Source organism: Musca autumnalis, unplaced genomic scaffold (assembly GCF_047663935.1).
Source record: "Musca autumnalis isolate F117 unplaced genomic scaffold, ASM4766393v1 scaffold_3, whole genome shotgun sequence".
NCBI classification, from domain to species: domain Eukaryota; kingdom Metazoa; phylum Arthropoda; class Insecta; order Diptera; family Muscidae; genus Musca; species Musca autumnalis.
In genome coordinates, this window is record NW_027411866.1 from 158,453,349 (window position 1) to 158,466,230 (window position 12,882).

General features: G+C 34.6%; 2 long non-coding RNA genes across 2 annotated transcripts; both read left to right on the forward strand.

The window, feature by feature from the left end:
• Nucleotides 1-20: 20 nt before the first annotated feature.
• Nucleotides 21-1,630, forward strand: LOC141396529 (uncharacterized). The gene is made up of 3 exons (XR_012411184.1): nucleotides 21-951; nucleotides 1,029-1,342; nucleotides 1,412-1,630. It is a non-coding gene; the product is annotated as an uncharacterized lncRNA (long non-coding RNA).
• Nucleotides 1,631-9,823: 8,193 nt separating this feature from the next.
• Nucleotides 9,824-11,387, forward strand: LOC141396531 (uncharacterized). The gene is made up of 3 exons (XR_012411185.1): nucleotides 9,824-10,730; nucleotides 10,808-11,113; nucleotides 11,183-11,387. It is a non-coding gene; the product is annotated as an uncharacterized lncRNA (long non-coding RNA).
• Nucleotides 11,388-12,882: the final 1,495 nt, after the last annotated feature.

Sequence of the window (12,882 nt, forward strand, 5' to 3'; positions counted from 1 at the left end):
TAATTTTTTCTAGGGTGTCGTTTTGCAACACTTAGTGCATTTGACAGACGTTTATTTACCTTTTGTGGAATAATGTTGATTTTCACAACAAAGGATTACAAACCATAACAATAGAGTCATAAATATGAATAATTTCAACTATTCCTCTAGAAATTATGTAAAAAATATGGAAATAATAGTGTTGCAAATGGTAAAAGTCCTAGTCTGTTCACACAACGCAAATATCTGAAAGTGGTGGTGGCTGAACGAATAATGCAAGTGGTTCTATTGTTCACAACGAGAATCTAAATAATTCATTTGGGGATTCCATGATCATGAATAAACCCAAGTTTTTAAGTGTTTTTACAGTTGTCTTTAAAGTTGAGGGATAATGTATCAAATGGATGGATATAAAAAATCGCAAAGCAAATACTAAGGTGGCTTATTGTATTGTACTAGATTCACATATTCGTGTCGTTAACATTGTGGTTGTGGATACAGATAACGTTAAGGAAAATCATTACCATTGATCCGGTTACGCACAACAACAAAAAAATCTTGTAACCACCCAGATAAAAGTGAGATATTTTCACGATAATAAACGACCGTAATATCCACCTTTAGCCCACAGAAAGATGCATTAAACCGATCAATGGTGATAGACAATCAAGCATTACCACATATTTTTAATATAAATATTCAGAGACGATGTGTTCGTTTATTCAGTACTTTGTACAAATACATCCTAAACGACAACGGTCCTTTGCTTTGTAATGTAGGACAAACCAGTGACATCAGCAACAATTTGCACATATTTTTGCATACAAACAAAAATAACAATGATGTCCACAGTAGAACTACTGCCGCACAGGCACAGGTGGCTGTTACAAACCCAACTGTTTTTGTGTAGCCTGTGAAACATAAAAAAGTTGGGACTTTGATACTACGTTTTGCTTTGCACTGACGTCCAAGGTAAATACTTATAATTTGATATGCATTTTACTCTTTAATTGACCATTTCGTATAATCATTCCGTTTTGTTTTAAAAGGTCCCAGTATACTTGTGAATCTCTGTAGGAGTAATTGACATAATAGCATTTCCAACATACATACTTACATATGTACATATATAAACAACAATGAAGGCATACTGGTTTGATATCATCACTTGAAAATCTATAGCTATGTAACTTCAATATGCAAAATAGAAAGTCGTTGTGAATATTATTTGTTTTGAATGAAGGACCTTGCGAAACTATTTTCATTCGACAGAAAGGAAAGGGGAAACATTCTATGGGTGTGATATGTTGCCCATGTATGTTAACTTATTGCCAATGTGTGCTGTTTGTACAAAGAAGAAAATGTAAGTTCTATTCCGAATTGTGTGTGAATTTTCTTGTGTCATTTTGTGCATTCGCTTCTTTCTTTCCAGATAAAGTATTGGAAAAGAGAAAATTGGAGCAATACGTTAACTGTCATTATCATTGCTGGTTAATTTCATCAATAAATGTGGATGACAATTTGAAATGGAATGTTTGTCCTGAATTTTAAAATCATTTGGTCCTCTCCTTTCTTCTACATGTACTTCAACAAAAATAAACAAACGAATGGAAGTAGCGAATAAAATGTTAACAATAGTTTTGTGTTTGAATTTGGTGGTTTGTTTTGCGGGTTTATCGGGCTATTGTTTCAAATGCTGAGCATGGAAAGTGCCTATAAGGTTACCTTTTAGGTTTTCTATTTCATAATAACAGTTACCTAATACGGCGTTTATATTATAGTTTTTTGCAGGGTTAACCTTCTTTATGAGGATTTGTTTGAAGTATATACAATGGAAATGACATTTGAAACCCAGACCCACTGGGTTAACCTTGTTATATATAAACGGCCTATAAGGCCTTTCTTACACGACATTTTAGCCAGGGCTTACAAAACTTGGCATTTATGCCCTTTACAAAATTACTTTGGACGAAATTCTTTCTGTATATTTCTTGACCAGGTCTATAAACGACGTTACGACTTCTTCTATTGTACGATTTGACATTCCTCTCATATGCTTGATGGAGTTTATCATTAATTTTTTTATGCAATAACTGCATTTTATCGGACTGTGGTAAAACACGAATTTCTCCATCCTCTAAGGCATTTAACTTTTTTAAGATGGCATATGCATCGGCATGAGTGATCATATTATAGCCTGTCAAGGCAAAATATGGCGATGTGCCTATAGAGGAGTGAATAGTGGATCGTAACGCAGCTTCTATCTTAGACAAGTTCTCGTCCCATTTCGATTGATCAGATTGCAGATAGCTTCTGATACTGCTTAGGATGGTTTGATTAACACGTTCACTGGCATTTGCCTGTGGTGCGTGTATTGCAGTGCGGATGTGTTTTATGCCGAAGGTTTTTAGCAAGCCTTTAAATGCTTCGGAGGTAAATTGCTTACCATTGTCCGAATGAATATATTCTGGGACTCCAAATTTAAAGAAAAGTTCATCTATAAGAAACTTATTTACATGGTCCACTGTAGCTTTTCCCATAGCTCTTAATAACACGAATTTTGTTTTATGATCAAGAACAATGAATATATAGGCTTTGCCAGATTTTGTCCTTGGATATGGGCCTAAAAAGTCTACATAAACTTTTTGAAATGGACGTTGTGTTAACACTTCACTTCCCATGGGTGGCCTTAGCACTTGTTTTGAGTGTTTAGTTTCTTTGCATGTAACGCATGTATTGATGAAATTTTTTATTTGTAATACCATTGATGGCCAAAAGAAAAACTGTCGTATGTTGTGCAGGGTTTTTCCAATGCCACCATGACATGTACTAGCTTCATGGGATCTTTTTATAATGGTATTTGTAAGACTATCTGGTACCCATATTTTCCAGCACTCGTCTTCGCTTTCAATGTCCTGGCTATTAAACTTTACTCTTTTGTAAACAATGCCCTCACTAACCTTAAGATCAGGAAGGCGATCCTTGTTTTCCTCAATGGTGTTAATGAGTGTTAAGTAGGATGCATTTTTAAAGTCATCCGAGTCAAGGTTAAGAATAGCTGTTACATCAGAGGAAATTTCCTCCATGTCCAACCGTGACAACATATCCGGGACCACATTTTGTGTTCCCTTTCTATGCTCAATTGAAAATCGGTAGCCTTGGAGTTTAAGGCTCCATCTAGCCAGTCGTCCATTTAGATCCTTTTGCCTCATAAGCCATTGTAGGCTCGAGTGATCCGTAATGACGGTAAACTCCATTAGTTCAATGTACTGTCTGAATCGTTCTATGGCTAATAATACGGCTAAACATTCCTTTTCGGTCGTGGAGTAATTTCTCTGGGCACTGTTTAGTTTTTTTGAGAAGTATTCTATTGGATGTTCTCCATCCTCATCATCCTTCTGGAACAAAACAGCACCCACTCCAACGTTCGAGGCGTCACACTGAACGAAAAACGGCCTCGAAAAATCCGGACTGGACAATACTGGACTGGACACTAAGCATTCTTTAAGCTTCTCAAAGGACTCCATTGCCTGTGATGTCATAACAAACTTGGGGGACTTTTTTAACGTATCTGTCAATGAAGCGGTCAATGTGGAAAAGTCGTGGATGAACCTACGGTACCATCCGACTGTGCCAAGGAATTTGCGTACATCTTTTTGGTTCTTAGGGGGTTTGATGTTGACTATAGCTTCAATTTTGCTGGGGTCGGGTTTCAGTTTCCCGGCTCCAACAATATACCCCAGATACTTCAATTCCTTGTAGCAGAACTTTGACTTTTCCATATTGATGGTAAGTCCCGCGTTTGTTAACTGACTTCCTACTATCCTTAACATATTAATGTGTTCCTCGAAGTTTTGCGACACAATCAGCAGATCATCAAGGTACACAAACACCCGGTCTTTCAACTCTGGAGGAATCACTTTGTCCATAAGTCGACACATCCTTTGAGCAGCATTACACAGTCCAAAGGGCATTACCTTGAATTGGTAATGAGGCCTTCCCTGGACTGTGAAAGCCGTCAAGGGGCGACTGGACTCCTCCAGAGGAATTTGCCAGAATGCGTCCTTGAGATCTATAGCTGAAATATAATAGGTGTCACCGAGTCTCGCCAAAAGACCGTCAATATTCGGTAGCGGATAAGCGTCCTTTCGGGTAACTTTATTAAGTTCCCTTGCATCCAGGCATAACCGATTTTTGTTTGGCTTGATTACGAGGGTGACCCTATTATTCCATTCGGCGTTTTTGGCTATTTCAATCACGTCTAGATCGAGCATTCGATCTAGCTCTTCACACATTAATTTTTGAACGGCAGGGCTTATAGGGTAATACCTCATCTTTTTTGGCGGAGCATTCCCAATATCTATGATATGTTGTTCCAGATGGGTTTTGCCCAAACCGTGTTTGGTGTAACACCGAAATGAAAATTTTGCATTTTCTAGAACTATATTTTGTTCATATGTTAAGGTATGCATCTTCCTATCACCTTCCTCCTCAGCTACAATTTCACCAATTTCTGGTTCTAACGAAATTTTAATGTTTAAATGCTTCCAAAAATCATAACCTAGTATTAAATTTTGTTTGAGGTTTGGAACCAAATAAAAAGTCATATTCTGCACTTTGTTTCCACATCTTACTATGGCCTTGATCTTTCCTATAATTTGCTGATGTTTGCCATCCGCAGTTTTTATAGATGATTTGAAATTTAAGATTTCAGCTTTCATCTTTTTAGCATTTTCAATGCAATTTTGGCCCAGGCAGCTAACGGAAGCACCGCTGTCCATTAACCCCGTGATTTCTACATCATTTAATTTAACGGTCATATATGGCCTAATGTCGTTTTCTATTTGTATACATGTGGATGCAATTTCCTTTCTTTCCTGTTTCCTACGTGTATATCCGATCCTAGCTTTACTGACTTTTTTACTTAAAGTAGGTTTAAAGTCCTTAAATATTTCTTCCCTTCTTTTGTTATATAATTGTAATCGTTGTTTATAAGGAATAATTTCTTTTACATTTTTTGTTAGTGTATGTGGCGTATTGTATATTGTAATATTATCATTATGATTTAATAACGTTTTGGTATGAAATGTTACTGGGCTGGTTTTTTGGGTGAACATGGGGCCCCAGATTTCCCCATGCTCCTGTTCTGGTTTCCCACGCAATTTGGGCAATTGGGTGACGTTACCCCGTCGAACCCACACTTATAGCAGAAAACGTTTCTCTGCTCTAATGTGCAATCTATGAAGTTATGGCCGTTCTTTTTGCAGTTCCAACAAATTGTTTGTTTTGTTTGACCTGCAGTATTAATCAATGCCTCGACTTCATAATTTTGGTCAATACACTCATTTTGTTGGAAATCGAGCTCATGTAAACGTCTGAAATTAGATTGCTGTTGCCGATATGCAACACGTTTGGCTATATTAACTTCGGCTCGTTTGCATTCTTCTATGAGTTCATCAATCGTCTCGATATTCTTTGGGTAGATTAATTGAACTAATCCTTCTTTCAGGTTATCTTTAATTATTTTTACAATCTCATACTCGTGGATCGGAAATCTCATCTGATTCTTGAGTCGAATTATGTCAGAGATGAACACATCTGCATTTTCTGAAGGCATCTGCCTACGTTCAATAATCTTCCTCTGAATTTCGAAGTCGCTTTCGAAACTTCGAAACTTCTTTATGAGATTATATTTCAGATGATCCCAATCGCAGTAAATATTTTGTTGGCGAAATTGCCAAAGCCAATCGTGTGCTCTTCCAGATAACAGGTGGTGAAATCCCTTAACAAACACATCCCAAGGGCAATTGTAATCTACTCTAAGAGCTTCAGCTCTAAAGACAAATTCTTCTATACTTATTGATTTAGAAGATCCATCAAATTTCAGCCCCCACTTTTGAAGCTGTAGAGGAGTTATGGGTTTACTATAACCCATCGCAATGTTTTGGTTATAATTGTGAGAAATGTGTTCTCTAGAAGCATTTGGTATATTTTGCTGACTTTGCTGTTGTTGGTACTGACTAGTGGGGTATTGAGGATATGGTCTATTATGTGATTGATCACCTCTGATCTGTTGTTGAGTGCTATTAAATGTTTCATTTCTCATCGATTCTAACGAATTTCTTACCACTTGAGGGACCATTAACGCTAATTTATCTTCTAATGTCTTTAAAGTATTTGACTGGGATACTCTGACAGCAGCATCAATAAAGTCTCGAAGACTTGGACCATGCCTACTACTTATAGAGGCCTCTAAATTAACATTCTCTGTTATAGGTGGTAGTCTAGATTCCTCATACTCTCTTCGGACTTCTTGAGCAGCTAAACTGCTGAACTGAGGTCCAGGAGAAGAAGTAGTTTGATGTCCTATTGGTGGTGGAACTGTAATCGACATAAGCGGTGGTATCCCTGTATCGACAATAGTTCTGTTTACATCTGGTGCAGATGTCGAAGAATTGTTCATATTATTATTATTACTTTCAGCGTTATGAGGTAATGAGGCAAAATCTGCAGTGGTATTATTGGAAGTACCAGGTAATGAAAGAAAATCTGTAGGGGTATTATTAGTATTCATGGAAACACCAGGAAATGAAAGAAAATTACCAGGTATATTATTGGTAGCATTGGAAGTACCAGCAGCGTTTTTACTAGCTATTCGATCTGAAGATCTTTTGGTTGCATTCGCAGAATTCTTGCTAGCCATTTTGACAAGTAGGACCAAATTATAATGTCAATGTACAATTTTATGACAAATTGCACAGAGTATTTAACTAATGTTTTCTTATTAAACGATTTGTTTTAGGTTAAAATGTTGGAAATTTTAATTAAATATATTTGCAATATGAATGTAATATTGCTTAGCGTTGTGAAAGTATATTTGTATATCTTAAAAACATATTTGTTTACTAAATAATAAACTAAAAAAAATACATTTCTTAATGATGTACAATTTAAATAATATTTTGTTTTGTTTTTTTAGTAACGAAATTTTGGAACTATTTATGTTTTTGATGACGTATATATATTTTTTAATGTATTATATTTTCTTTAGCAATTGATTTTCATAAGAGATTATGGACTGAATGTTTGAATTGTCGGATAAGTTAGTCAATTTATGCAAATTTATAACAAATCAACATTTTGTTTTATTGGGAAATCTAAATACAATTATTTATTTTTCTAAATTATTATTTTTTTCTAACTTAATTTAGAAAAACAATTACCTAGAAATATGAATTGTATGTAGTATCTTAATTGTTTTTTTGTATTTTTTTTACAAAAACGTAAAAACAAACCATTCACTTTTAAAGTTGTGTTTATTTTTTTATATTTTTCTGAAGACAAATTGTAATGCAATTTGCTAAAAAATAATTGTATTATACCACTCAAGGGATATAAATACTATTTTGAGAAAGCAACAAGTATATGGTTTGCTGTATAGCCTCCTTATACGATTCCTTCCGTAAAGGTATTTCTTTCCTCGATTGGTAACCCTCAATTTGACAATATCTACCTTTCGTTACTACTCAGCATGGTTGTAGGTATAACCTTCTGGGATACCGAAGTGGAGATAAGGTCTCATGAAAGGGCTTGGGCTATGTAGAATCAGAAAAGTTGCTCGAGAGTTGGGCGCCATAAATGTGACAATCCTATGGTGCGGAGATGGTACATGGTGGACTAGGCTTCGGCTAAGCTCGCCGGATGGGGGGGTTGTTTCTCCGACTGATTGTACATTTAATTTCATTGTTATTTTGTACCATGGTTATTATTTTTAATAATATACTGAAACTCTAAATTTACATGAAATAAGAGAAAATCAACTAGTTGACGGATGCATTACAACTTACTGTTTTCTTGCTTTCATACTTTGAAGTGAATGATGTTAGATTCCCCTTTTTGTGAGACTAAGATGACATGCCTCAAATGGAACCCACCCCTTATGATTCTATGGTCAACCATGGTATCTTCTCTCCATTTATTATTATTCAAAGATACCCCAAACATACACTAACCAACCGACAATTACCTTCAGTCCATGATTAAAATATTTTAGCACATTTTGGTATTGTTCATAATATCTCATATAATGGTATTTATTCTTGAAAGTTTGTTCATTTCTTTTAACATCTAAAATATAATGTTTCTTAACTATTAGCGTGATAATAAAGGTAAAGTGGATAGAGAATATTCCATATAAAATATTTATGAATATGCATAGAAAAAGAAACAAAAATATTTAGAATTAGGTATTTAAATAAAAAAAAAACTATTTGGTTAACTCATATGAATATTCAACTATTTTACATGAAATACTGTACAGGCAATATATTTGATTTATCACTAGGAGTATAATTATTTATATGTTTTAATATAACTTATTTATTTTAGATATATATATATATTAATTTTGTAGGAGCTTTGATTCCGTATATTGATATTTTGAAATGTATTTTTTTTACGTTTGTGGATCAAATAGTGTTCTGTTACTTTTCTTTGTTCGTCTAGATAATAATGAAGTTTTTGATATTATTAACAAGATTTACATTAAGAGTAAGCGCCTAAAATTATGCTTCAATTGTATATCCTGTGTTTAAACTTCCAACCATTTTTCTTTTGAATCAACAAGATAGTTAATCGTTTTGACACTAGTTTACATCTGCACCATGTGCATTGATTGAATTTGAACAATATAGGTTATTTTTAGAATTTGTTTTTTTGGAATAAAATATTTTATATGTACATTTAGGATATTATTTGTTGGTTTCTTTAATTCTTGTCATTTTGCCCTTGTCGAAAAGTTATAACTTTATGAAAGCTGGTTATGTGGTTTGTGTACTCACTCTTTCACGTGGTCATCTGGTGGTATTTAACATAACCAAAAAATTCCCTTTTGGTTTTGATAGGCTGAGTTACCACGTGTCGGATTTGGATGATGAGATTTTTGGGAATATGTATTGCCAGAACTTTGGGAGTATTGTGGCCAATCTGTTTCTAGGGAAATTGACAGAATTTTGACCACAATACCCTAGATTAAAAGAAATAATAGTATACATTATTCTCATGTCTGAACATATTACACTTTACGACCCCTATATAGTTCACATGTTCTAAGTAAATTTTGATGTTGCAACATACGGCTTCAAATTATATTAACACTTCACTTCAACTTTGTATTATCAAATATCACTCAAAATTTACTTAACTTCTAAAATCGGGGTCGAAAAGATGAATATATGTATGTACGGTAATTGGATGTGTTAGAAAAAAGAGAAATGAATGTTCTTACCCGAGTAATTAGATAAATATAATTTAATTAAATTGTAAATGAAGTTCCAGCGACCAATGGCTTAATGAGGAGTAACAGAGAAATTAAATGAACGATTTCTTTCTTATATATATTTTTCAAAAAAAAAGAAACTTTAACTCTTTACATATAATACCACAAAATTTGAACTGTACTTTTCGCTTTCAACTTTTATAATGATCGCTCAATGAGCAAGGTGACATTCAAGAATATCTCAAGCCACATGCGCCTGACAGTTTGTGACAACAAATCGTATTTTATGCATCTCAGTTTGATAATTTGTAATGTAACTAGTTAATGTAGGTGGCGTTGTTGAATATTTGTTAAAAATTATAATCTTAAATGTTGACGTAAGTCAAAGAATATTTGTATTTTATAAAATGTAATTAATATTATTTAGGGTGAAATAATTTCCAAAAACACATCATACGTTGTACTTCGATCGCCTTTTATGAATGTGGCAAGTTTAAATTTTGTACCAAACGTTGTGGCAACATAATTTTTTCTAGGGTGTCGTTTTGCAACACTTAGTGCATTTGACAGACGTTTATTTACCTTTTGTGGAATAATGTTGATTTTCACAACAAAGGATTACAAACCATAACAATAGAGTCATAAATATGAATAATTTCAACTATTCCTCTAGAAATTATGTAAAAAATATGGAAATAATAGTGTTGCAAATGGTAAAAGTCCTAGTCTGTTCACACAACGCAAATATCTGAAAGTGGTGGTGGCTGAACGAATAATGCAAGTGGTTCTATTGTTCACAACGAGAATCTAAATAATTCATTTGGGGATTCCATGATCATGAATAAACCCAAGTTTTTAAGTGTTTTTACAGTTGTCTTTAAAGTTGAGGGATAATGTATCAAATGGATGGATATAAAAAATCGCAAAGCAAATACTAAGGTGGCTTATTGTATTGTACTAGATTCACATATTCGTGTCGTTAACATTGTGGTTGTGGATACAGATAACGTTAAGGAAAATCATTACCATTGATCCGGTTACGCACAACAACAAAAAAATCTTGTAACCACCCAGATAAAAGTGAGATATTTTCACGATAATAAACGACCGTAATATCCACCTTTAGCCCACAGAAAGATGCATTAAACCGATCAATGGTGATAGACAATCAAGCATTACCACATATTTTTAATATAAATATTCAGAGACGATGTGTTCGTTTATTCAGTACTTTGTACAAATACATCCTAAACGACAACGGTCCTTTGCTTTGTAATGTAGGACAAACCAGTGACATCAGCAACAATTTGCACATATTTTTGCATACAAACAAAAATAACAATGATGTCCACAGTAGAACTACTGCCGCACAGGCACAGGTGGCTGTTACAAACCCAACTGTTTTTGTGTAGCCTGTGAAACATAAAAAAGTTGGGACTTTGATACTACGTTTTGCTTTGCACTGACGTCCAAGGTAAATACTTATAATTTGATATGCATTTTACTCTTTAATTGACCATTTCGTATAATCATTCCGTTTTGTTTTAAAAGGTCCCAGTATACTTGTGAATCTCTGTAGGAGTAATTGACATAATAGCATTTCCAACATACATATGTACATATATAAACAACAATGAAGGCATACTGGTTTGATATCATCACTTGAAAATCTATAGCTATGTAACTTCAATATGCAAAATAGAAAGTCGTTGTGAATATTATTTGTTTTGAATGAAGGACCTTGCGAAACTATTTTCATTCGACAGAAAGGAAAGGGGAAACATTCTATGGGTGTGATATGTTGCCCATGTATGTTAACTTATTGCCAATGTGTGCTGTTTGTACAAAGAAGAAAATGTAAGTTCTATTCCGAATTGTGTGTGAATTTTCTTGTGTCATTTTGTGCATTCGCTTCTTTCTTTCCAGATAAAGTATTGGAAAAGAGAAAATTGGAGCAATACGTTAACTGTCATTATCATTGCTGGTTAATTTCATCAATAAATGTGGATGACAATTTGAAATGGAATGTTTGTCCTGAATTTTAAAATCATTTGGTCCTCTCCTTTCTTCTACATGTACTTCAACAAAAATAAACAAACGAATGGAAGTAGCGAATAAAATGTTAACAATAGTTTTGTGTTTGAATTTGGTGGTTTGTTTTGCGGGTTTATCGGGCTATTGTTTCAAATGCTGAGCATGGAAAGTGCCTATAAGGTTACCTTTTAGGTTTTCTATTTCATAATAACAGTTACCTAAGGCCTTTCTTACACGACATTTTAGCCAGGGCTTACAAAACTTGGCATTTATGCCCTTTACAAAATTACTTTGGACGAAATTCTTTCTGTATATTTCTTGACCAGGTCTATAAACGACGTTACGACTTCTTCTATTGTACGATTTGACATTCCTCTCATATGCTTGATGGAGTTTATCATTAATTTTTTTATGCAATAACTGCATTTTATCGGACTGTGGTAAAACACGAATTTCTCCATCCTCTAAGGCATTTAACTTTTTTAAGATGGCATATGCATCGGCATGAGTGATCATATTATAGCCTGTCAAGGCAAAATATGGCGATGTGCCTATAGAGGAGTGAATAGTGGATCGTAACGCAGCTTCTATCTTAGACAAGTTCTCGTCCCATTTCGATTGATCAGATTGCAGATAGCTTCTGATACTGCTTAGGATGGTTTGATTAACACGTTCACTGGCATTTGCCTGTGGTGCGTGTATTGCAGTGCGGATGTGTTTTATGCCGAAGGTTTTTAGCAAGCCTTTAAATGCTTCGGAGGTAAATTGCTTACCATTGTCCGAATGAATATATTCTGGGACTCCAAATTTAAAGAAAAGTTCATCTATAAGAAACTTATTTACATGGTCCACTGTAGCTTTTCCCATAGCTCTTAATAACACGAATTTTGTTTTATGATCAAGAACAATGAATATATAGGCTTTGCCAGATTTTGTCCTTGGATATGGGCCTAAAAAGTCTACATAAACTTTTTGAAATGGACGTTGTGTTAACACTTCACTTCCCATGGGTGGCCTTAGCACTTGTTTTGAGTGTTTAGTTTCTTTGCATGTAACGCATGTATTGATGAAATTTTTTATTTGTAATACCATTGATGGCCAAAAGAAAAACTGTCGTATGTTGTGCAGGGTTTTTCCAATGCCACCATGACATGTACTAGCTTCATGGGATCTTTTTATAATGGTATTTGTAAGACTATCTGGTACCCATATTTTCCAGCACTCGTCTTCGCTTTCAATGTCCTGGCTATTAAACTTTACTCTTTTGTAAACAATGCCCTCACTAACCTTAAGATCAGGAAGGCGATCCTTGTTTTCCTCAATGGTGTTAATGAGTGTTAAGTAGGATGCATTTTTAAAGTCATCCGAGTCAAGGTTAAGAATAGCTGTTACATCAGAGGAAATTTCCTCCATGTCCAACCGTGACAACATATCCGGGACCACATTTTGTGTTCCCTTTCTATGCTCAATTGAAAATCGGTAGCCTTGGAGTTTAAGGCTCCATCTAGCCAGTCGTCCATTTAGATCCTTTTGCCTCATAAGCCATTGTAGGCTCGAGTGATCCGTAATGACGGTAAACTCCATTAGTTCAA